The following is a 27,262-nucleotide window of genomic DNA, read 5'->3' on the forward strand; positions in this document are numbered from 1 at the left end:
TGGGTGGACCAACTCATAGCCCTGGATGTGAGCCTGGGTGATAACTGATTTGGTCAGTGTGGGACACTGGGACCACCCTGTTGAATGAGGGGTGGAACATCTCTTCTGTTGCTATGGCCAGCTAGGAACAGAACCAGCTCTTCCAGGGCCAGAAAGGGTGGTGCTGACTCAACGTGGCCCTCAGATTTTAACACTCATGGGTCCTTTGGTCCCCTGTGGGAACATGGGCCATGGAAATCAGCACAGACACCAACTGCAGCAGGACCACAGACCCAGACATGGCCCACCACAGTAGCTTAGGCTTGGACATCACCATGGCCCAGGGTGACAGCACAGGTCACCCAGAGCAGGACAGCCCCAGTGGCAGAGTGGCCCTTGGACACCAACAGGATCTCAGGGGACTGGCCAGACCCCAAGTATCTGCATGACCCTTGGTGGTAACAGGAGCATGGACATCAACTCAGACCCTGGCTGTTGTAAGGCCAAGGACACAGACATGCCAAGACCCTGGGCATCCTTACAGCTTTCAGGGGTAACAGAAGTCATGGACATAAACACAGACCCTGGCTGCTGTAGAGTCATGGACCCAGACATGGTCTTCGGCTGCAGCTTGGGCCCAGATGACACCATGGCCCAGGCTGCACCATGACCCTCAGACATCAGCATGGCCTCAGATGGTAGCCCAGACCCCAGGCATCTCCATAGTCTTTGCTGGTGAAAGGAACCATGAAGATCAACACAGACCCTGGCTGCAGTACATCAAGGACCCAGAAGTGACCCTCTTGGGGAATCACTTCTCACTAGGAGACAACGGAATGGGCCCCTGACTTCCACAACCACATTCAGGCATCACCAGAGGCTGAACATCCTGCCACATAACTGACCTGATACCTGAGAACTCTTAACACTAGCTCTAGCAATGATGCCAAGAAACGTGGTCAAACCAGTGTAGGCACACTCTTTGTAGGCTTGTCAACAGCATACCCGCTTCCCTGCTAAAACCAGCTCTATAATGTGTACCCTAAGTACCCCCCCCCCAAAAAAAAAGGTGATTTCTTACTATTTACTCAATAGAAATAAGAATTAGAAGGCACGGAAGAGGCGGAAGGAGGTAGACCAGGAGGGCCAGAGCACAGCCGGGTGAAACGGGTAGGTCCTGGCGTTTCACAGTAACCTAGTACTTGTTTTATATTCATGAGGAACTAGAGGTAAAGAGTTCAAAGGATCCAACCGCTCAGACTTGATGGATGCATGTTGCACGCACTTGAACACATACCGTCTATGTTAACCTTCAAACGCCGTAAAGTTGTGTAGAGAAGCAAATGCAGGCATATGAGCGCCGAGAGATAAGGAGTAGGATGTGCACAGCAGCGTTGTACCTATAACAGACCCAAACTAGGAGCAATCCATCAGGGATAGGATGGGCAGACAAGTTATAAGTCACACGGTGGAAACTCTATTCAGCCAGCGGCGAGAAAGAATGAAATAATCCCGCACGCAATGAACGCGTGAATTTCATGAAAACAACCTCAAGCAATAGAAGCCAGACACAAAGGAACACATCCTGTGTAATTCCACGTAGATGCTAATTCCATGTAGATGAAGAAAGCTAATGTTTAGCCCTGTTGCTAGAACACAGGCTTGTGGTTGCCACCCAGGATGTGGGTGGGGCTCACAATGGGGCAACCAGAGGTGTTTCTGACTTACAGATAATAACCTATTTCTGTGGCCTGAGTTCACTGAATGTTACATTTCGACTTTTTAAATTTTTTTACACGCATCTTAATATTCTTTCTAGAATGAATAAAGCAGAGACTACAGATAAACAGAGTTGAGAGAGATCTGCCAGAGTCCTCTGTCTCACTCCAAGCTGTTGCCTCCAGGGTCCAGCTCAGTTCCCACGGTGGTAGCAGGCTGTAGGGGCCCTCTGAGGGTCACTGACCTCACCCCCTCATTCTCCCCTGGCTGGACCTGCCCAAGGAGGTCAGTCTTCCCAGGTCTCCAGTTCCATCATCCTCTTCCTCCCTTTCTCACCACGCCATTCCCCACCCCCAATGTTCTGGGAAAGCTTATCAGAATGATTTCAGCATCACTCTGTCAGATACAGAGCCACCCTCCCCTCCCTGGGAAACACGGAGGGGTAAGACCAGTTCCTGGCAAATCTTAAGCCAAGAGCGTATTTCCCAACATAGACTTCCAGGCAGCTGCTTCATCACTGCCCATTCCACCCTGCTGTAAGGAGCTCCCCTCAGAACTATGGGTGCTGTGTGTCTCCTTTTCTGAGGGAGGCTTCTCTCAGCAGCCAGCCCTGGCAGTGGGTGCAGCTGAGGAGAGCTTGTTCTTCACAGCTTCCGGGGTTGAGCAATTGGAGTGTGCTCTCTCATCTCATTTAACCTACAGGACAATCTGTTGAGTAGGAATGAGGACCTGTCTCACTTTCCAGGTGAGGATGTAAGAGTCAGCAAATGATTTTCCAGGAAGACTTGTTCCTGTAAGGAAACTTCACTGTAGCCGAGGAAATGGCTCAGTGGGTAACAGTCTTACAGTGAAAGCACAAAGACTTTCACATCCTCAGCAACTGTAGGAGGAGGGGGCTGCCCAGAACAGAAATAACCACACAGAAACTGTATTCATTAAAACACTGCTTGGCCCATTAGCTCCAGTTTCTTATTGGCTAACTCTTATATTAATTTAACCCATTTCTATTAATCTGTATATAGGCATGTGGCAATGGCTTATGAGCAAAGATTGGGCACGTCTGACTCTGGTGGCTCCATGGTGTCTCGCTCTGACTCTGCCTTCTTCCTCCCCACATTCCATTCAGTTTTCCCCGCCTACCTAAGTTCTGCCCTATCAACAGGCCAAGGCAGTTTCTTTTTTTTTTGGTTTTTCGAGACAGGGTTTCTCTGTAGCTTTGGAGCCTGTCCTGGAACTAGCTCTTGTAGACCAGGCTGGTCTCGAACTCACAGAGATCCGCCTGCCTCTGCCTCCCAAGTGCTGGGATTAAAGGCGTGCGCCACCACCGCCCGGCTCCAAGGCAGTTTCTTTATTCATTTATGGTAATCACAGCACACAGAGGGGACTCCCGCATCAAGCAACCACATAAAGAACTGGAGAGGTGGTGCATGCCTTTAATCCTAGCACTGAGCAGCACGGACAAGCTGGACTGGGTGCTTCTAGCTAGTCACTCTAGCCAATCAGTGAGCTTCATATTCAATGAAAGACCGCTCCCCCTCAAAAAAAAATGCAGTACAGAATGATGGAGAAGGATCCCTGATATCATGCTGTAGCCCCCACACTTTCATCCTCCTGCATGCGTGTGTGCCTGCAGACATGCACATACATCACATACGAAGAGAGAGGGAGCAGGGAGGAGTAGGGAAACAAACTTGACAGGGCATTCTGTCCTTCCTTTTGGCCCAACGTGAATTAGTGACATCTTGGAAGGAGTCTCGGAAAACATGCAGAGGCGAGGTAACTTCCCCCGAGGGACTTAAAGGACAGTGGATAGAGAGAGCAGTAGCTGATGAACCCTCAGCCGGGCAGCTAGGACTTAGGCCAGCAGAGAACCCGTGAATCCATGTCTGCATCAAAGCAGAGCGATGGAAACACCAGGCAGGATTAGGAAGTCCAGATGGGCTACTAAGAGCTTAAGGGTGGCTTTTTTTTTTTTTTTTTTTTTTTTTTTTTTTTTTTTTTTTTTTTTTTTTTTTTGGTTTTTTGAGACAGGGTTTCCCTGTAGTTTCTAGAGCCTGTCCTGGAACTAGCTCTTGTAGAGCAGGCTGGCCTCGAACTCAGAGATCCACCTGCCTCTGCCTCCCGAGTGCTGGGATTAAAGGCGTGCGCCACCACCGCCCGGCTTAAGGGTGGTTTTTAAAGGCTCCGTATGCCCCAATGGTCACAGTTTAATGTGTCAACTTAACTGGATTGTGGAGTGCCCAGTTTGGGACCAAAGACTATTTTGTGCTTTTCTGTGGGTGAAAAAAATCATTGAAGATCATCGTGGGTGACATAAACATTTTAAACAACAGAATGACATGACCCTAGTGTGTGCGGGTAAGAGGGAATTTTTCTTTTACATTGATTCTGGGGCTCGAACTCAAACCCTCATGCCTGCACAGACTGAGCATCTCCCCAGTCCTAGTGACCGTCTTGTCTATCCCAGCAAAGCGCCCAGCCCGCAGCAGCCCAGGGAAGGCATAACTTGGGTGACTCTCTGTGCTCTAGTTCATTCTGCGCTTGTTTCTCTTCCCCTCTAGATTAGAAGCTCTCTGAGGCCAGAGACTACCTGTCTATGATCCACACCACCCACCTATCACAGGGCTCCAAGCTTCACGGATCAGGCATTTCTGGAAATCTGCTCTTCTAAAGCAGGCTATTACTGCTGTGCACCTGCAAAACCCTCCATCAGTCTTTGATTTGCACTAAGCATCTCCACTTAAACACCCATTACTGCGTTCATTATGAAGAAGGAACACACACATTAAGCAAGGGAATGACCACATGGGGAAGATTTGACCCTCGTTCAACTCAGGGGATAATTTTCCATCTGCAGCATTAGCAACCTGTTATTTGTGCCACGATGATTCTTCCGAATACAGAATCAAACCCACTTGTAACGTGATTGGGTTCTTTTTAAAGTGCCGCTTTGCCATCTCTGGAGACCACATCTCTCAGCTAGCATCTCGGGATAGCCTGCTTCGGAAAGCCGCATCTTGGGTGGGATGCAATACCTGTGGTGAGGACCACTCTTCTGGAACAATCAACTGAGAGAAGATGCTTCATTTCTGAACCAAGGGTCCACAAGAGAACGCAGCTGTCAAACACGTTTGCCCCCATGAGAGAGTTAAAGAGCTGAGCTTATGCTGTTCCATTATGAAGGGAAGTAGAGGGTGGAAAGAGGAGAGAAAGAAAATTACTTAGATAATTTCCTACAGGAAGCTCTAAGCGTGCTGCATTCTCGGCTTACACCACAGTCCTTCTGGAACCTGGCTTGGAGTCAGAGGTCAAGCCACAGGTACTTAAGTGAAGGAGGCTCTGGCTTCATCCACGCACTCATTCATTATACACAAAGCTCTGGAGAATTTGTATTCTCTCTAATTCTGGGAAAATCAAATTTAGAAACAGAACACAGAGAAGATTTTCTAGAATCTAATGACTCCCATTATAAGCCAAAAGCAAAATCTTAGCTCAGGGCGGCAGTATAATGAAGTCGATCATTACAAGGAAATACCGTTTCCCTCAGCCCTTGCTCTGGTGAACCACGAAGATTGGCTGGGAGATTACAGATTGCAGTTTTATCCTGCTCCCCCCGATCTGTCGTAGAGCGAGAGCTGAGTATTGTCATCAGGTACCTGAGGAAGCCAAAGGAGGATAAACTGAAGAGAATTCCTGGATCTACAAGGCAAAAAGGCATGTGTTCAAATAAGGGTCTGCCGAAGGGGCAGGGCCTTTCCTCCGGGAAGAGTGTAGGGACCATTTCACAAAGGAAAAAAAATCACCACCACCACCACCATGCCCCCACCAAAGAGCTACTTAGCAAGAGACACTGAAGACTTTTTAATTGCAAATCATCACACACACACAAAAATGCATACCCTCACCTTTCTGGCTAATAAAGTTCTTCTGTTTATCATGGAAGACACGCATGGTAGGTTTAAATCTGGGGGAACAAGAAAGGCTCAGTTTAAGGAACAGAAATACCACGCTGAAGATCCGCTTTGAAGATCCGCTTCAGGGTCCATGATGGTCACTAGCTTAGAAATGACTTTTTGGGATAGACCTAAAAGTACAGTAACTATGACTTAGTGGTAAAGGAGGAACAGTGTGGGCACATGTGTGGTGTTTCCTTAGTATGGCATGGCTGTTATTTCTGGGAGCCATAAAATCTCAGACTCACATGGAGTCGGGTGAGAGCCTTTGATTAAACAGAGCCTTCAAGGGGGTGCAATGTCCTAACTGGGGTGTCAGTGCTCAGACTCCAAAGGTCAAGGGCAAAAGGTCAGTGAAGTTTCCGGAATGGGAGCAGAGCTGTGCCGTAGCCAGTTCATGAAAGCAAGTGGTTGAATATTCAGGAATTTGGGGAGCTGACTGTAGCAAAATGAGCTTGAAATCTGTTGGAACTACTTATAGTCTAGAAATAGGTACGGTACAGAGTTCAGCATCATCAGGGTGGCTGCTGCCTTTCTTTTATCTATTTCTGAGAGAGGTTTTTCCCAGCATACCCCACTGCATAAAAGAGGTCCCGGAGGTCTGTAAAATGAGTCCTATCAAAGGAACCCAGGTGTCCAGACTGAGAAGTAGAAGCAGTTAAGAACACCAGCCTTGGAGCAAGAAAGAGAAGATCTCTGATCTCAGGGCATCGTGTAGAACTGTGATTCCAGGCCAGACACTTATCTGGACCTGGAATTTCTCATTTATAAAGTAAGGCCAGTCGCAGGACATAGTTTGGTAATTAGGTAAACTATCATATATGCAATCATCACCTCATTTAGATAAGGATGAGGCTTTGCATAGAGTAGCCATGTGGGGGCACATGTGTGTTAAATGCTGGATGAGTGGCTAGCTCCCTCTTACAACCTAAGCGCCTGGGGTCTCTGTCTTTAAGCCCATTTGCCTGTTTGTACTCTCTCACTCAAGTCTTTCTCCCTCTGCCCGTCCCTCCCTCCCTTCATCTGCCCTTCTCTCTCTTTCTATTCCTTCTTCAATCTTTTTCTCCTGACATCCTCTTGTCCTAAACATTTTGGGCACATAGGAAGAGGTAATGGGGAAGGGGATGTGGCTGAGTTCATCTGTGACCAGAATACTGAGCAAATACAGATAATCACGGCATCACAACATAAATCATATTTGTTTCCCCGCTGTCCCTTTGAACCTGACTCAGCAGCAATAGTAGGTTCCTCAAAAGCTTAAGAGAAAGCCATCCTGTCCTCCAGCATTTCCAGAGCACGCGTCAGAGCGGTGAGCCGTCTGTGTGAGCAGCGTTCACAGAAACAGTCTTCACGACAGTCCCCAAATGGACGCAACAGAGTCTCAGCCAACGGACGGAGGAGAAACAAAAATGTTCCGCATCCATACAAGGGGATATTGTTTGGCACCTGGAAGAATCCGGGGTTGCAGAATCGTTCATAGAGATTTGCTTTGTAAATTCTGTGACTGGAATACCTCTTGGCCAGGAGACACTCAGACATCCAGACTCGGCACTTCACAGGGTACATAACAATTGTTACCCTTCCCTGTCCCCTACTGAGGTTCCTGACCAGCCCTTGCTCTCCGGGGACACCTCCGCTCAGTTGCTGCCCTTCAGACCCTGAGACTCAGCAAAGTCTTTCAAAGTGCCGATGAGATCCTAGAAACACACTCTGAGGGTCTGTGGGGGCATTTCCGGAGAAGATGAACAGTCCCAAGGCCTTGCCCTGAATATGGGTGGCACCATCTTGTAAACTGGGAGTCTGGGTGGGAAAACAGGACCTGCCAGTACAGACGCTTCCTCTCGCTGCTCCTGGAGGCTCCCGGGAAGCAGTAAATACTGATTCTCCTCGCCTTTCCTGCTTGATGTTCTGCTTCGCTCCTGGCCTAGAAATGTTGGAACAGGCTTACCATTGGCTGAAATCGTGAACCAAAATGAGTCTTTTGTCCTTTGGACTCTTTCTCAGGCAATCATTCAGCCTACAGCCGTTTGGGCACGGCCCATTAGGGCGTGGTCTGAGGTAAGAAAGCGTAGACGAAAACAAGCTAGCTCTCTTGGTTGGTGGTCGGAGTTCCGTTCACAGCTTCCAGCGCCTGCAGGGGATTGTGGCTCTCTACCCATATTGTGAGTTTTTTTCCTTAAATAAATAAATAATTGTTATCCTTTATTCCAGGCTCTTTTGAACTTCCTTAATTACACCTGCATCAACTGCCCAATTTTTCTCCCAGTCATTGGGAGACATTTTGAGGATTGGGTAGTTAGGAGTGAACAAAAGATTCTTCCGTCCCTTCCTCCTCCCCCATCCTATAGCTAATTCAAAAATTCTTAGATGCATGAGGCCAGAAATCTGGGGTAGAGAGCAACTCCACACCCTAGTAGCTGCCAGCCTCACTCCTGTCCGTGTATATTGTGTCTGCTGAGCATGGGTGTCCATCATCCGTCTCACGGATACTGCTTCCGGAGAAGGCTCAGACACATCACGGACCGTCTCAACAGTACATAAACAGGGCCTGCTGCATCCCACGTCCATCTATCCTCTACGGCCCCAGGCTCTTGTACACATCCCTATGGTTCTCTCTGTTCTGGAGTGACTAATCCCACCTCCCACGACCCAAAGGTCTTCCCTTCATCAGTTTCTCCCAGTGACTCTTTAGAAGTCTTGAATTGAAGCCAAGCATGAGATGGCTCATCCCTGTCATTCCAGCTCTGGGGAGGCTGTAATGAGGAGGACCACCACTGGTTCGAGGCCAGGCTGAGATAGGTAATGAGTTCCAAAAAAGTCTGGGTCCACAGAGTGAGACCCTCTCTCAAAAAATAAGATGATAGCCGGGCGGTGGTGGTGCACACTTTTAATCCCAACACTCGGGAGGCAGAAACAGGTGGATCTCTATGAGTTTGAGGCCAGCAGGGTCTACAAGAGCTAGCTCCAGGACAGGCTCCAAAGCTACAGAAAAATCTGTCTTGAAGAAAAAAAGAAAGAGAAAAGAAAAAGAAAAAATAAGATAAGAAGGGGAGAGGAGAGGAGGGGTGAGCGAGGAAGTGAAAACTGAAGGAGAAATAGAAGTCTAAACTCAGCTTTATCCCCTGCAAGGAGAGTTGGGCAAGCATATGTCCTTTGTGGCCTTTTCTTTCTTAGTAATTTACCGATTATGGAATCTCAGCAAACTGTGAGGCTTGGCCCATGTTCTTAGGAGCTTTACAACGGGCTTCAAGATAAGTGCACTGCTGAGCGGCCAGCACTGTGGATTTAAATCAGATAACACACACCGCAGAGGCTTTCCCTCCCAGGGCTCTTCCACCAAACTCCTTGTGCACCTGGAGGTCCTGTACCCTGGAGAGCTGCGCTGGCTCTTGTGAGCACAATCACTGCCCCTGTGCCCTCAGTCGGTCCAGGACGTAACTGTAAGTTACCTGCTGTGGGAGGATGCAGTTCCCAGTGCCAAGTCAGCACTTTGCTGAGGGAAATCTCAGACTTAGGATTCTGTATAGAAAGAAAACAATGACTATTGATTTCTACTCCCTGAGAAAGACTCTAAACAAACCCTTGCTCCACTTATATTTTATTAAAAGCCCTCTGCAGCTTCTGAAAGCCGGTCTTCACAACCTTCCCAGGAAGCCCTGCCCCTTCCCCTCCTGCCACTCAAACATAGCAGGACCATCTCCCCCACTTCCAACCCTGGGAAGTGTCTGGTGACTGTGTTGGCTTGAAAGGGTTCTCAGACCCCTCAGAAAGCTCCCATGGCTGCTCTCTACCCCTCCCTTGCATCCAATTCAGATCGTCTTTTCTGTTGTGATGTTTTATACATTGTATCACCTTGACCAGGGACTCTATTCTCTGCTTCAAGACTCAGATTGTTTTCCTTCTCCATCTCCTCTATCCTCGCTTTGATAATTATTGTTACTGTGTGTGTGTGTGTGTGAGAGAGAGAGAGAGAGAGAGAGAGAGAGAGAGAGAAAGAGAGAGAGAGAGAGAGAGAGAGAGAGAGAGAGAGAGAGAGAGAGAGAGAGAGAGGAGAGAGTGTATGTAAGAGAGGAGAAGGTGTGTGTATATGTATGTATGTAGGGGGCACACAAATGTTTAAGGGTGCACATTCACATAAATATGGAGACCAAAGACAACCTCAGATGTCATCCCTCAGCACTGCTCACCTTATTTATGTGTTTGTTTGTTTGTTTTGAGATGAAATCACTTACTAGCCTGACACTCACCATGTAGGCTAGGCTGGCTGGCAGTGAGTCCTGGTGGCCTATCTCCTACCTATCTCCTCTGCTGTCCTAAAGCTAGGATTAAACCTGTGTGCCACGGCACTTAGCTTTTTTATGTGGGTTCTAAGGATCAAACTCAGGACCTTGAGTACTTCCCCAGCTAAGCCATTCCTGCAGCCCGTTCCTATTCTGACAATTAGTTCTTCCCCACGACATGCTATGTATCAGTACCAAATAAACCAAGTGTCCACACGTGCTGTCTTCATAAACTCCACAACCACCTCTAAGGCCATGACTGTCATTACCACTCCATAGGAGAATGGGAATTTCCCAAGGCTGAGGCTACAGCCTGGGGTCACAAAACTGATCTTGACCCAGGTGCACCTGACTTCTGTACCTTCAGTTCCCAAGTGTGGTCCTCGGTGAGCTTCAAGAGCAGAAAATGGAAGACAAAGAAATCTTCCTTTGTAGAGCAGCAAACATCCCAAGAAAGGCCCAAGCCAGGGCACAGAGAGGTCTAAACACAAGGACTCCTGATCTCTGAGCCAGCCCTCCTCTTCCCACGTCCGGGTGCTCCACTTCACGACAAAAATACCCTTTTGAAAGCTTAGTCTCTTTGTACTTCTCTATGGCAGAACAAACCACCCTTTAGCAAAAAACCAAAATAGTAATTTTCTGTAGAGTGGATAATCACCCAGTCCGGCAAACTGAAGCAGCATGCTGTGGTGAGGACATATGAAAATGCTCTTGTTTTGTTTATCTTTGTATAAGGAAGGAATGCATTTGTGCCTGTGTGCACATGCCATGTGTGTCTGCTCCAGGTCAACTGTCTTGTCAATAAGTCCTTGCCATTGCCGCTCTGAACACTATTCATGGGTGACAGCTAATCCAAGGGTTTTATTTTTTTTTTAATGCATATCCAGGAACTTCTGAGCAGTGTGGCGTTGACAGGACGTGAAGGAGGTTGATGGGGAGAAGCGGGGAGAGACAGGAATGGAGGAGGCCACCCTCTGCCTAGGACACCTCTCCCAGACCTCTGCAGGTTGTAGTAGAGATCAGCACAGCCAACTACTGACTACTTAACACCTTGGAAGTCTGTTCCACAGTGGAGATGCAAACACAAATCTTGACCTCGAGTTCCAAAGGCTCCGAGGGACGGGGACGGGCTAAATGGAGATGTCAGAATGAACATTCTGGGACAGGGAAGACTCAAAGAAAGAAAGAAAAAAAAAAGCCCCTGAGCACCAAAGAGAGCTCCCTGCCGACAGAATTGCTCACACAAGAATGACAAACTGCCAGACAGTTAGGTTTGCTCCACCCCGCAGGCTCCATTACCAGCCTTGCTGCACGGGGACTTAGTTTCTGCATCTGAAAAGGGATGACGTTCATGTCTGTTTCCTGAAGGATTTTTAAAAAGCACTGCACATTGACGACCCGCAGCAGATTCCAAAGTGCTTGGTAAACCGGAGTAAAAGAAAACAGGATAGCACGGAGCGAGGTGGGTGTTGCTGTTGCTCTTTGTTGGTTTCTCTCTTTTGTCTTCACTTGGCTTGGCTAACCTTGAATCACTAGATGGACCAGACTGGCTGCAAACTCACAATCAGTCCCTCCACCCCAGGCTTCCAGGTACTGGGATTATAGGTATACACCACCAAATTTAGCTCATGTTTTGGGTTCATTTTAAAAGAATAAAGATCTCCCTGAGGAGCTGAAACACCAATGAGATACAGGAAGTGTGCCCAGGCAGAGGCAACAGGAAGAACTTTTCAAAGCGGGGAAGAAAAAGACCATGGGTGTGTGTGGCCTGGAGAAGGGAGTAATGGTAACACGTTAAACAGAGGCTGAAGAAAGGGGTCCGCTGTTCTTGCAGAGGACCGGGGTTCAGTTCCCAGCACCAACCGTGTGCAACTCACCACCACCTGAATCTCCAATTCCAGTGGATCCAACCCCTCTTCTGGGCTCTGTGGAAACTAGGATACACGCGATACACACACATACATGCGGGCACTTACACATACACATTTCAAAGACTAAAAGTAAATTTTAAAAGAAGAAAAAAACAACAAAGAGGTTGAGTTTTGTTTTAAGCGTGATGGGAAGCGTGGTTTTTGAGTGTGATCAGCTGGCCGCATGTGTCACCGGGTGACGAAAGTCATTAGTATACTAGAAAGGAATACAACAAAACAAATTACAAGGCTGGCTCATAGAACCAACGCCAGAAACAAGAGTGATTCGTCCAGACACAGGAAAGACAGTGAGCCTGGCCACTTTGAGCTCCGCGGGCATGGCTCACGTGGTGTTCATTGACTCCTCCATTGCTGACAGAAATCAGTCAGCAATAAAAAAAATGTTTTGAGTTTTTGTTTCCTCTGAGTTTCCTTTTTCATTGTTCTGGCACAATTTCTAATATAATGTCTGATATATAACTATCAATCAATATGTATTTACATATTGATTATGTATTTGCTTAATGAATAATATATTCTATGTGGGATGTGAGGAAAAGCGTCATGTCCAAGTGATTCCAACCTGAGACTGGCTTTGCTTTGGCCACATAATGGTATCTTGGCTCATTATCATGGGTTAGCTTTTCTCCTATGCTCTCGGCCAGATAAATGTATCAATTACACACATGCACACACATTCTCACACATACACAGATTCTCTCTCACACACACACATGCACACACATTCTCACACATACACAGATTCTCTCTCACACAGTCATACACATACACACACTCTCTCACACACTGATACACACATGTTCACACACACACACTCTCACACACATGCTCACACATACACAGATTCTCACACACAGTCATACACATACACACACTCTCTCACACACTGATACACACACATGTTCACACACACTCTCACACACAGTCATACACATACACACACTCTCTCACACACTGATACACACACATGTTCACACACACTCTCACACACAGTCATATACATACACACTCTCTCACACACACACTGATACACACACATGTTCACACACACTCTCACACACACACTGATACACACATGCATACTCTTATATGCACACTCTCACACACATGCTCACACATACACAGATTCTCTCACACACACAGTCATACACATACACACACTCTCACACACTGATACACACACATGTTCACACACACACTCTCATATGCACACTCATACACACACACTCACACATACACACACACTCACACACTCTCCTCTCTCTCTCTCTCTCTCTCTCTCTCTCTCTCACACACACACACACACACACACACACACACACACACACTGGAGTCATAAGACAAAATCTGGGCAAGAAACTCATCAATTACTATCCCATGTCCTCAAATGAGCATAAATAGCCACACTCCTTTTGACCTAGGAACAAGGCAAACGAAGGGCCTGAGACTGAATGACTTACCTGACACCCGCTGTACTCAAGCCTAATGCTAACAATGTGTGCATTGCATTTACTTTCATCTACTGTGCGCTGGACACACTGCAAAGCACACTGGAACCCCCAGTTTCCCACAGAAGTAGGAACTATCAGTATTTGTCGTTTTGCAGATGGCAAGAATATGGCACTACCAGGGCACTCAGGCAAGAAGCGATAGGCAGGGCTGAAATCCAGATTTAGTTTGATGTTAAGGCCACACATCCCTGTACAACTTCCAAGAGATGCATTGTATTTGAACCACCAATCCTGGCCTCTAGTGGGAACTCTTTCCCTGGGGATATATAAAAAAAATATCAACACCCTTCTTACATGGCCTCATGAATGGGGAAAAGTGAGAAGTGGAGAGGAGAAACCAGCCTCTGGGGACAGGTTTGGCAGAAGAGAAAGGAAGAGAGAGAGAGAGAGAGAGAGAGAGAGAGAGAGAGAGAGAGAGAGACAGAGAGAGACAGAGAGAGACAGAGACAGAGAGAAAGAGAGGGAGATGATGGAAGGTGGTGGGCAGGGCCCCTTTACAAGGGAATGGAAGGTACTGAATGTGCACAGGAGGTGATCTTAGTAACTACAACTGAGGCCGTAAACCGCAACGTCAGGCCAGTACAGGTGCCTGAATACTAACAAGAAGGCTACATGAAATTAAGGAAGAATGATATACGGCTGGATGAAAGGCACAGGAGAGAGGGACTGAGATCGGGTGAGCATCCAGTGACCCCTCCCACCTCCTTCTTCTATGAGGGAATGTCAGCTGCTAACAAGTAGCATCCTGAGGTCCTGCAGCAAGAGGTCATGGGTACTCGGAGGAAACGCTTGGAGGACATGCTACACAATGAGCAAACAGGGTCTACCAGTAAGTGGCTTCAGAGGGTCCCTCTCTAACCTCGCCATCCCACAGGGCCTGGCTTTGGTTGGGCTGAGGAATCAATCTGTCGCTGTTCCCCATAGCTGACTTTAATCTCCCCTACAGATAGGTCATCTTTAATGAAATGTGCCCAGGTCAGCTTGTGCATGTGATAACACATTTTAGGAGGAACTACAAAGACCTGAGGAATTGATTTCTAAGTCTCTGGTCAAAAAAAAAAAATCAAAAGTCGTTATATTTCATTTATGATTGGTATAAATGGCCTAGAAGTGGAGAGGTCGATGGTTATTTTGATTATCTTTTCAATATTTCCATGATTTTTAATGACATATTGATCAAGACTGTTATTCAGTCTCTAGCGTTTGTTTATGAAATGTTCCGTATGTAGCCAGCGGCTCACACTGAGACGGCAGCTCAGAAAGACACCGCATCAGCTCCAGAGAAGCCAAACCTCCGAGCACCGTCCACTGCGTTAAAATTTCACACATTACATGTCTTCTCTCTTCCCTTGATTCTTACAGAAATGTAGTTTTTATTAAAAATTAATGTTCAAAGCATTAGATGCTTAAGAAATAACACTACTGGATTCCAGAACATGAAAAAGAGTCACAAAACCAAATATTTCACATCAAATATAAATTGTGTCTGTGTGCTCATGTGTGTGTGTGTGCGTGCGTGCGTGTGTGTGTGTGTGTGTGTGTGTGTGTAAATGTGTATATAAAATCAGGAAGAGTGGCCATAATAGAATTTAATCAATTTTCATTTCTATCAGTTTGGTTTGACTATTGGCCTACAGTAGAGACCAATGGACAATGTTGACTTGTGCCAAGAATAACTTGCATATAGAAAAACAGCCATTTTCTAACCTTGAGGGCTCAAAAAGCTGGGTGTCTCTTGGCTTACAAGTCATGGTGACAGTGGTGCCATGTTGTTTATTGAGGAGATAAAATAGACCAAGAAAATGGAAAACTCCCCATACCTAACTTCTGAAATGTGGACGCCAAGTACTTCCCTACGTGTGTCAAGTGCAGTAACTCAGTCCTCAGGGCAATGTTGGGAAGCAGCTAGTGTTATTGTTGGCACTTAGCGAATGGGGACAAAGTGGAACATGAAACTGAGTAATACGAACAATTCAAATGAAGAATGAGCACAAATTTAAATAAAAGCAATTTAGCGTCAACATCCAGATTCTCGACCACTGTGCTAGGGTGTCTTTAAACTATCACAACAGAGCAATAAAGCAACATTATTTTAAGTTTGTAGCATGTGCTAGGTCTTAGGGTTACGCTACCTTATCATTTTATTTAATTTTATGTCATCTTCTAAGAACCCAACCCAGTTAGTTTGGTGTCCTACTTTTATAGGTGAGAAGCTTGAAGGTTTAAATAGCTTGGATTTGTCTTCCATGTTTCCACTTTCTCTTCCCCATCTAAGAAGCAGAAGCAGAAGGAATGCCTGAGAACACAGACTCTTGGGACGGGAAGCTAAGCTCACCCTGGACGTGAGGTTTAACATCATCTCTCTTCTCACTAACTAACGGGTTGTTCTTGTTAGACCCTTCTTTCTGTGTAGAAAAGTAGAATTCTGTATTAAGAAAGAAAACCCCTCCTCATTTTCAAGAAGTTGAAGTAAAACAATACAAAGCCATTTATTTGAAGGGATCCATGGGAAATAGTTTTAAAAGACTATGAGAATTCAAGGTTTCCTCCAAAGATATTTATTTTCTAATGCATAAAAACATTAAGGAGTAAAAAAACGACAGGATGTCTGATGATCTATATAGCAGGAAAAAAAGATTAGTGTGTGTGTGGGGGGGGGTCTGCTCCCTGGGAAGAGTTTCTCAAGTGTGGGTTGCAGCCCCTTTTACAAACCTCTCTCCAAAACCTATAACAAATCTTACAATCTATAACATTGGCAAAATTACAGTTATAAAGTAGCAGCAAAAATTACTTTATGGTTGGAGTCATCACAACATGAGAAAATGTATTAAGAGGTCGCAGCACTAGGAGGGTGGAAAATATACTGACTTCCAGGGCTTTTATAAGCAGACCTGGAAATGGCATATATCACATCTGCCCACAGATTGGTCGGGTGCCAGTCACGTGATATGATGTGATTTCAAAGGAGGCTGTGACCAAGAAGGAAAAAAACAATAACTCGGGCTTTGAAAAAAAAAGTTTCCTTTGTCACCAGTGATTTCTATAATTCTACCACCTTATTTCCACTTAATCTTGAGGAGACAACTGTGTGAGAGACTGATACACACGAGCTCTTTTCCGAGCACCTAATAGTCTCCTCGATACAGTGAGGGAAGGCGATAACCATCTGAATAAATGAATAAACTAACTTCACAAACTCGGACGTGGCAAGTATTTCACTCGGTAAGTCTGGGACACAGAAACAGGAAAATGAATTTCCCTGGCTCTGGATTCTCACTAATTTCCATTTTGCCCCACATATTTTGAAGAGTATTGTATTATGGAATACTTCCTAGAACATTAAGACATGGATATTTCCAGACCATCAGGGGTTTGTCTTGGCTTTAACAGTTTTGGACGTGTGGTCTTTAATAAATCCCTTAACCTTAGTGGACCCCAGCTTCTTCATCTAAAAAGGATGGTGGGAAGACACATACAGAGACCATTCAGGGGTCTATCCTACAGTCTTTTCACTTCCTGACTAACAGAACCCCGTCTTACTTTCTGACTAACAGAACCCCAACTGACTGTAGGCTGTGACGTGCTCACCACCAGGGGACATCTACGATCATTTAAGGCAAAAGGTGGCAGTCCTTTCCTTCCTCATACTTCTCAGTTCGGAAGCAGGGGTCCTCTTGGCTGAAAGAGAACAAGGTTCTTATTTTTGATTCTATCTACTTCATCCTATATCACATGCTGAACTGTTAGGCTATCCTGCTCAGGGTCCTTGCAGGAGATACCAAAGACGCAGCTTGGACAGATAGGAAGAGCCAGGGTCCTCACTAATGTTGCTGAGTCCTTGAAATAACCCTCAGCCAAGCTGTTTCCACTCTTAACACTGTATGAAAAAAAAAATACAGTATCGTGTTTAAAGCCACTTGACTAAGCACACGTTCCTTGCAGTCAAGAATATTCCAAAATGGAACAAAATGGATGTGTTTCAGAGAAATTTCCACTCCGAAACTGTCTTAAATAACACTTCAAACAGGGGTGGGAGCAACTCTTCTTGATTTCATAAAGGACAGGAGAATTTTAACGTGGGGAGAAACAACTGAAGAGGCTAAATCCAGAGACATCAACCAGGTGACAAGCATATCATAAGAGCTTAAATGCAAATGGGGTTGTCCACAGAAACAGGAAATTGGGCCAGGTCCCTGTGGAGAAGGGAAGAGAGCGAGTGATTCAAGTCTCGGGGACACAATTGAACACCAGTGTGCGTCTTCACCATAAAAGGTGATTATAAAGTATGTCTTTTGAAATCGCACTCATTTGAAATAAGTGCTGGATTGTGATAAAGTAAGAGAGTTAGTTCTAAAGCCAGGCTTTAAATCCATCCCTTAGTATCTAAATTTTAAGAGCTTGTGATTAGTCATTTTGTAGCTGCCATCTTTTTAGAAGACACAGCCCATGGTTCAATGACGAGAACAAACTGGAAGGGAAATAAGACTAAAGGGTAAATAAATTGAGGATTGCAAAGGGCACTGATGGAAGCAGCATCTTAACCACTTCTTTACTCCGCTGATAAGATGTCATGACCCAGGCAACTTAGAGATGAAGGAGTTTATCGTGGGCTTATAGTGTAGAGGGTGAGTCCATGACCATCACGCCGGGGAACAAGGCAGCAGGCAAGCAGGCAGCCAGGGCCCTGGAGCCGATAGCTGAGCGCTTACACCCTTATTCTCAAGCAGGAGACAGAGAGAGCTAGCTGGGAATGGTGTGGGCTTCGGAAACCTCAAAACCCGCCCCCAGTAACACAATCCTCCAATGAGGCCACACCTCCCGATCCATGAAAGTGTCTGGCGAGATGGCTCAGGGTTTAAGAGTGTGTGTTGCTCTTGTGGAAGACCCAAGTATAGGTCCCCAAGTCAAGTGGTTCGCGACTGCCTATAAATCCAGCTCCAGGGGAATCTGCCGCCCTCTTCTGGGTTCCCTGTGTACTGCACTCACATAACCCACACAGAGACACACATTTATACAATTAAAACTAAAGTCAATCTTAAATGTTCTTCGGAAACTCAATATCGTCTGTAGCAAATATATACCAATTAAAAATCAGAGTTATCACTCTGCATCTGATCCTGTGGTTGGCATTAACACTTTGTTTTGTAAAACATCCGTGAGCACTGTCTGCCACTTTCTTTATAAGCTACCTCACAAATATCAGGTTAATCTGGCTTTATACACATGTATACTAAGTAACTCTTACCTGTTTGGAGTAGTAACCTGAAAAAAAACGGCAGGCAGAAGTAGACAATAAATAAGCAAAACACTTCTTGCTTAAGTCTTTGAGAAGGGACTCAAAGACCTCAAGTCACACTAAAAAAAAAAATTTAAAGTTAGTTTAGGGTTATAATAAATGACAAGTGTTTACTAAATGTTCATTATGTGTCACACATTGTATATTCTTGGTCTCGTGTGGTGCACAAACTCGGAGTCTTCATTTTTTACCTAGTTTACAAGTACAAAAAAAAAAGATTAAGGTCAGTCCCTTCACCCTTCACCAAAGTCATTCCTTCTAGAGAGCAGCGCTCATGCCTTGTTCTGTCTGGTTTTAAAAAAAATCTATTATTTACCACTGTTCTCTGCTGCCTCTTGGGAGAAAGAAGAAGGGGAGGATGAAAGGGACGGATGGGTTCGGGAAGAGTGGATGTGGGGAGAAAGTCGCCTCTCAGAGAGGCGTGATCAAAGTACAGCTGGCAGAAAAGGCTGGAGGTGGAACACGTTCTTCCTTGGAGGGTGAAGACAGTTTAAGAAGAGGGATGACTAGCACAAAGCTCAGACAGAAACAGGCAGAACCAAAACACAGACTTCTGGTATAATTGAGGTGGAAGGAGAATCGGGGCAAAGAAGGATCAAAAACTAGAACATCTGGATCGCTCTGGACACACGGAAAATCTCAGAACAGGTTTCACTTCCTATACTGGGTTCCTCATAATCCAACTTATTTTTTTCCTAACTGATGGAACACTCATTGTGTGAAAAGCAAAACATTTGATGAGTTCCCCACTTGCCTTGCTCACAATTTCTTCTTTTAGAAGATCCTGGGAGCAGTAGAGAGGCCGTGCGAAATCAGAGATTCAAAGAGTAAGCACAAGAAGAGATGTGAGACACATCATCAAAAATGATCAAAAAGTCCTGTAGTAACAATCCCTGAGAGGCTAAAGTCCCAAATCTTGGAGGTTCTGATAGGAATATTACTGAGAACAATAAAGAAGGATTTTTGCTGGGATGGTGGTTCATACCTGTCATCCTAGCACTCCAGAGGTAAAGGCAGGAGGATCATGAGTTTGAGAAACTGTCTCAAACAAACAAACAGAAGGATCACCTGCTTGCCATTGAAAGCATAATGCTAATAGATTCATAAAATAAAACCAATAAATAGCAAGATAAAATGAAAAGCGTTTGCTTATTTGTTTGTCTGTTTGTTCTTTAAAAGAAACTAAGAGCTGTGGTGTGAACGAGATCGAGAGGGACCACAGGGGGAGGTGTAGAAAGCCTGGAACCGCACGAACCTCCCCTGGGTAGAAATGAGCAAACATACAGTCATCCTAGATAAAGCACCAAGGAATGATTCCACCCAAGCAGAGACGATGAGTTTACCAGGCTTACTTAGCACGGGTGACGAATTACTTACGGGAGTGTGGGTTCTCCAAAAGTGCCACCCCACACAGCTGAGGCCTTCCAGATAGACACCTGCCGTGACGGAAGCCCCCTTCAGTTAACTCGTCAGCTCCTCTGTCTGTGGGAGGCTTTAGCAGATCTGATTGGCTGAAGGTCTCCTGTGGGCCGTCCCACTGCTCTGACGACAAAGATGGAGCTGGAGAGATGCTCAGTGGTTAGGAGCACTTGCTGCTCTTGCAGAGGACCTGGCTTCCATTTTCAGCATCCACATCTGGGTTAGATTCCAGTTCCAGGGAGTTTGATGGCCTCTTCTGGTACAGGCACGGGATACGCATACACACACGCAGGCACTCACATAGATACATAAGTTAAAATATTTTTAGAGGTTATAATGGCTACGCTATGCATAGAGGACAGAGTTCTATAAAAACCACAGGCATGAAGGGACCGAGGAAGAGACAACTCATCAGAACCTGGAAGGGGAGAGAGCCAGCGTGTAGGCTGAAGAGCACTGGTCACCCTCTGCAGAGCACAGCAAATGTAAAACTGCCTTTGCAAGAATGGAGTCCAGTATGTGTGCCTCTGACCTCCCTCCCTTGGCTCCTAGCCAAATCCTCTACTGATCCTGACCGGGATCCCTGGGGCTAGCAGCCGTTATGTATGGAAGAGATGAAGAAGCTTTCTTGGACAGAGAGAAGAGCATGGTGAGCATCGGGGATCCCCAGAAGTCAGCTGGCAATTGCTTCCGCTATTCCATGCTTCTAAACTTCTCACAAGCCGTGGGCATACTTCTTTAAAACACAGATGCTACTAGAGCATCTTGCAACTCTCAACACCTGCTTCCTTCAGTCTAACAGAAAGTCTTACATCTGAGCCAATGTTGGTGCTCCGGCTCTTAACCAATTCTGCAAATGGCTGTGGTAAAAAAGATCTCTTTTTCTAGATTGCGGCAGTGGAACCAATTTGGTGGGCCTCCCCCGTTTCCGTGGGACAGGAAGCAGCCTATTTCCAATGACTTTAAGGCCTACAGCAGAGGCAGCGATACCAGACATTAATGCTCTGCTTCTGCTGTTTAACTCTGACTCTGGGAAGCAGCTCCCCAGGGAGGGGCAGTATTTTCCAGGCTTCGCTTCTCAGAGTCAGGTGACTAACGGGGTGAGGAGAAGCAGTGATCTGGGGCCCCACAAATCAAGGCGCTCGTACCACGTGACCTCACGCCCACCCTCCCTTCCATACCTACAAACTAGGTAAGCTATATGCAAAGATGGCGTTGTCATAAATAAAAGACCCGAGCTGCTAAAGAACCGCTTGGATAAAATCCACTCAGAAGTATCTGCACTTTGGAAGCGATACGGGAATTTTTATTTAGTGAAGAGTGGCTGGCTCTTTGTTACAGCAGTTGGTCTATCCCAACCAGCATAAGGCCTTTCCTCTGCACTTACTTCTGACTGTTCTCCTTGTCCCCCAAGGAGTTATTGCAACTGGGATGAAAGACCAGAGGCTGCTCCGCCATCCTGAATAAGAACTGGCGCTAACAGCTCTGTTGTTTGAGGACATCCAGCTTGTTTTCCTCAGGTTAGCTGCAATTTGAGGCAATTTGGGAACAGGAGAAGAAATGCGGTATTTGGAGAATTTCAGCCCAAGTTTTACCACTTACGCTGTCTGACCTTGAGCAGATCCCATCTTCTCTGTCAAACACGGATATTAATAATGCTTCCCTGTCAGGTTGGTGGAAGGATCAAATAAGATAAAGGACATGAAAACATTTTGTTCACCAGAAAGCCTTGGATAAAATTAGTTCCCATCTCTGTTCAAAGGGTGTGGGGCACGAGTGTCTTGTGAGGGCCTCTCTGGGCAGGGTGTTGTCATGGTAAGCCCAGTACCTCATTTTCTCTCATGATCAACTCTCCCTCTCCCTCCCCACCTCTCTCTTTCAACTCTCACTTCAAGGAAAGGAGTTCTCTTCACTGTCTGGATTTTTTTTTTTTTTTTGCAATTTGCGTTTTTCTCAGGAACAAATAATTTTCAGAAAGGTGGGTCAAAAATAGGTTAATAAATGGAAAATTTTTATTCATCTTAAGGCTGTGTTTTACAGCAAATCTTGTTATAGGCTCCTGGATGTGGGTTCATATTGAAATTGTTAAATTTATCATATCCAGATACATACAGAAAGCCCCATATCCAAATGCTCCGGGGTTTTAAATTTTCAGAAAGGATGTAACTTCTGCCATTTTAAGTTGTCTTTGTATTTATCAGTAAGGTTTTCTTAATTGCTATTTTTTTTTACATTTCAGATATAAATGAGAGATCTGGTTCAATTCTCTTGTTTCATAAATGAGAAAAAAGGAGCCCAGGGATAGTCCGTGACCTAGTTTAACCATTATCTTCCCCAGTGGACTTCCCAAGTTTTCTCTCCTTGTATGCTAAAGAGATGCCCTTCCTCTGTTTCAGAACTTGGTGACAGAACCAGACTCTGAGCTATTTATGGGAGACCATCCTCCCTGCATCCCAGGGCCTCTACCCAACAAGTAAACCCCAGAGCCTTCTTGCCCAAAACTGTATCACTCAACCACCTCTGTCTGCGAGGAGACTGGGGAAGACACTACAGTTGTTCCTTGGTAGCTGTGGGGATGGATTCAGGTCCCCTTCAGATAACAAAATCTACAGCTGCCCAAGGACAGCATATAAAATAGCATAGCAGATGCACAGATCCTATGAACATGTCCTGTGTATTTTATATCTTCTCTAGGCGACTTTTAAAACCTGAAATTTGAAATTTATGCCCTGGCAATGCCAACGCATGCATGGGCAGCCTGCATATGGCGGTTCTGTTGAACTTGTCCATATGGGTTTAATGGTCTACGTTGATGAGGACGACTGACCAGGTCTCTTCCACGAGAGGACACCAGACCTCAGATGGTTATGAGCCACCATGTGGTTGCTGGGAATTGAACTCAGGATCTTCAGAAGAGCAGGCAGTGCTCTTAACGACTGAGCCATTTCTCCAGCCCCCACTTTTAAAACCTAATACAATATAAATGCTATGCAAACAGCGTTATACGGCAACACTTCAAGAACAACAGAGATAAAAACTGGTGTGTGACCACAACGTGCGGCTAGAACATGAACAAGATGTGAGGGGATTGTTCAAGCAAGTGATTCAGGAGACAGAAATGCAGGACACGTTCCTTAGTGTGTGGATTCAGGAGAGAGTTCAATGTGTGACAAGTCCAAATCTTGTGTTTTGGAACTTTCTAGAATTCTTTTCTGGATCTTTTTAACTGTGTCCGATTGAATCCACTGGGATGGGAGCCATGAATACGGCAAACCAACCGCACTTAGCTGACCATATTGCTCTGGAAACAAAGTCGGGGCTCTACAAGCAGAGACTGGACCGTGGGTTTGGCTACTCGGTGCCTGCTGCAGCTTAGGACATCATAAAAATATCTGTAGACTGGAATACTAAGATTCCCAGGGTTGTAGGACAAAGACTCGGGTTTGGGTGAGCAGAATTCCACCCTGTTACCTGTCCTCCTTCCTACCTCTTCCTCTGTGTCGAGCACCCAGTGACATGAGCACCTGATTCTGTTTCCCCACAGCCTCCATCCTCCCTCTGCGGTATCGGAACTTCCCTCAAAGACGCACAATAATCCTGTTGAGGATTTTCTCTCCATTCCCACAGTATTTACTCAAATACCTTCATAATAGGAAGATGACATTGATAAGATTCTAATAAATATAAATCTTGGGGAGTTGCAGGGATTTCCTAGTCTTTTTTTTTTTTCTCTTCCCTCACTCTGGACTTACATTTATCATGGCAGGTAACTGTATCTCACCCAACACTACAGGGTTATTAATAACTCGTCCTGCTGAATAAATCAGAGACCCTGAAAAACTGCGAAGTAAGCGTTTGCCGTGCACACATGGGGTTTGCCGAGTTCCCACATCTGAAGGTCTAATATTAGGATTCACACGCTGCGCCTGGCTCTGCCAGAGGAGAAAGCGTTTCCCATCTTCTCGACTTTGAAAATAGGGTATAGTTTGCATGCAAACAAGTCTATGTGAGTATAGTGCTTTTAAATAAATCACCAGGAAACGAGGCTTCAGTAAGCAGTAAGAAACACATTTCTAGAACAATTTCAGATGCAAGGGCAACAAATAAATAAATAAATGTCTAAGGATTTGCCTGTAGTCAGGGACGGAAAGCCAGAAGGCTGCTTTTCAGCTTGGGCTAGCCTTAAACACAAACAGTGTGACTTTGTGAACCCCTTTAGTACACGGTGGGGCTCCATCCCCCTTCCTCACTCACAGTTCCTTATTTGGATTCTGTGTGTCTTCCTTATGTGCTACTACCCAGAATGCTAATTTGTGGTCAGATGCTACAAAAAGCCTGGTCTCCTTCTCTGAGCCCATACTCAACCTCTCTGTACCGGCTGCTCTGGTCCCCCTGCTGCTCTTGCTGTGGTCACTCATGCTTCTCAGCCACTGCCCCCTGCTCTGGTCCACCTCCCATGGTTCCAGTCGTCCTTATTTTTAGATCTTTGGTCACATGTCACTTTATCAGAGAGCTCTCCTCTGACAACCCTATCTAAAGCTGCAACTCTCTTGGCGTTCTCTATGCCTCTTAAGGTTTGCTTTTCAGCACCTGACATATCATTTTGCCACTATTGCGCACCAACACGGAAAACCCACACGGATGGGGACGTTGCTCATTGCTGCAGTGCCCGTGCCCCAAAACAGTCAGAACATGCTACTCGGTGAGTCAATTAAACCATTTGATGAATGCAGGATGTCAGGAGAGGATGTCTGGAGATGAAGCAAGACAGGTGAAGGGCTTCTGTCATAAGGACCCTGAGTGCTGCGTTAGAACTTTGAACCTCATCGGCACCGCCGTCAGAAACCAAAGGAAAGCTTTAATCAAGGAGACGACAAATCACATTTGCATTTAAAAAGTAAAGCCTACTGCCAACAGAGAAAATATTGTTGATATGAAAGTGCTAGAAGCAGTGAGAAGGTTATTATACGCATCCATAAGAGACAAAACTTACAAATAGGATTAGCCAGCTTGGCACCATAGTGCTCACTTCCCACACAAAGGGAATGTAGACAAGTAAGATAAAACTACAAAATCACACATCTTAAACAATGTCACTGCCACTTACATACGACACCTAGAAAAGCCAAGTCCAGAGAGACAGCAAGTAGAACGCCAGTGAGCAGGGTCTGGAGGGAAGTGGGCAGTGGAGAACCCTTGTCTAATGGTTATGGAGTTGGGCTTTGCAACATGGCTATCGGTTCTGTCCCTGGATGCTGCTAAGAGTTGCACAGGATATGATTGTGGTCCATTCAGTATTTAACATGCATATGACGCTGGACTTAACAAGATTTTTATATTGTGTACATTTTACCACCCCTTAAAAAAAAAGTTCACAAGAAAGTCAAAGCCAGGCAGAACTGCATAATGGAAGAGAACACGGGATGAAGATAGATTCAAGACCCAGGAAGAAAACCAGGACCAGCAAGACTGTGAGATGCATTTTTTGTGGGGACTAAGGAGGAGAAAGGGGATAGTTTCCTACTCTCTAACTGTGTATCTGGGGTGAGAAGAGTTCCTCAGCATAAAAGGAGGAAGGGAAATAAATCTGAGGAACGAGAGGGCAGGCATGGTTTTGAATGTATTTTAGCAACCTGTGGGTCCTCAGAATAGGGGTGCCTGTTAAGTCTCTGGTAAGCAATGCAGGCACTCGGGATGGAAGTCTTGGTTAGGAGCACAGCTGTGTCATCTTTAAGACACAGTCACTGAAATGACTGACATCCCTCATATGCAGACACATGCTAGTCATTCCCAAGGTCTTCCACAGTGAAGGCAGGAGAATTCAAGTTCAGGGTCATCCTCTGTTACACAGTGCATTGAAGGTGAGGCTGTGCTACATGAGACAACACCTAAAGTAACCAAACAGAGTTTTAAAAGAGAAGAAGAAGAGGAGGAGGAGGAGGAGGAAGAGAAGGAGAAGGAGGAGGAGGAGGAGGAAGGAGGAGGAGGAGAAGAAGAGGGGGAGGAGGAAGAGGAAGAGGAGGAGGAAGGAGGAAGAGGAGGAGAAGAGGAGGAGGAGGAAGAGGAGGAAGAAGAGGAAGAGGAGGAGGAAGAGGAGGAGGAAGAGGAGGAGGAGGAAGAGGAGGAGGAAGAGGAGGAGGAGGAAGAGGAGGAGGAGGTGGAGGAAGAAGATTGGAGGAAGTAGAGAACAGGTCTGAAGAAGGACACAGGGAAGAGGGAGTTAAAATAGGCAGGAGCCAGAGGAACAAAATGACTCTAAGATGGAAGGAAGAGACACTGGTGTTAAAAGCTATAGCATGGTCAAGAAAACCTCTAGACTCTGGGAAGATAGACGAGGAGACCTTTATAGGAGCAGCTTGGAAAGTGTGATAGATTTTAAAACCAAATGCAGTGAAACTACCAAGAAGAAGTAGACATCCAGCCATGAATGGGAATTTGAGAAGAAAATTGCAATATGAATGTGCATACCATATAATCTCCTATAATACAGACCTTCGATCTTGAAGAAGAAAAAAAATAAACCTAATCAACCAGGGACACCATTTAATTTTGGTGACGACTAAGTGCCAAGTGACCTGGGATACAGCCACCTACTTATCCCTGAATAAACAAACAGCATAGCTGGCTTAGAAGAAATTACATCCAGGGGCTGGGGTTGTGGTTTAGTGGTATATCTCTTGCCTGGCATGCCTGAGGCCTTGGATTCAGCCCTAGAGAGAGAGACAGACAGGGGTGGGGGAGGAAGAAAATCTGACTGGTGTGACAGTTTCCACTGTTTCTTCCTTTCCTCAAAAATCAATAACAGAAGTCCGGCTTATTCTGGGAAACCTCTTTGGCTTCTAGGGATGTAAGTACAAATCTTTAGGTGCTTTTCAGGGGAGTTTCATAAAAAAAAAAAAAAAGATGAATTCTTGGGTTTGGGGTTTTCTTTCTTTCCAGAAAGACAATGTCAAAACTAGATCCCTGGGGGCCAGATGAGGTCAGTGGGAGTACTCTGAGACTCAAGCTATTTACTGACGATGAAATTTACCCAGCTCCCAGGTGCTGAGGTAAAGATACCATGCCTTCTCTGAAACAGTGACCCGCGGGATTCCTTTTGTTGCGATTTTTGTTTTATTTAGACAGGGTCTCCTCATATAGCCGAGGCTGGCCTTGAACTTATTGTGTAATGAGG

Source organism: Arvicola amphibius, chromosome 17 (assembly GCF_903992535.2).
Source record: "Arvicola amphibius chromosome 17, mArvAmp1.2, whole genome shotgun sequence".
Lineage (NCBI taxonomy): Eukaryota > Metazoa > Chordata > Mammalia > Rodentia > Cricetidae > Arvicola > Arvicola amphibius.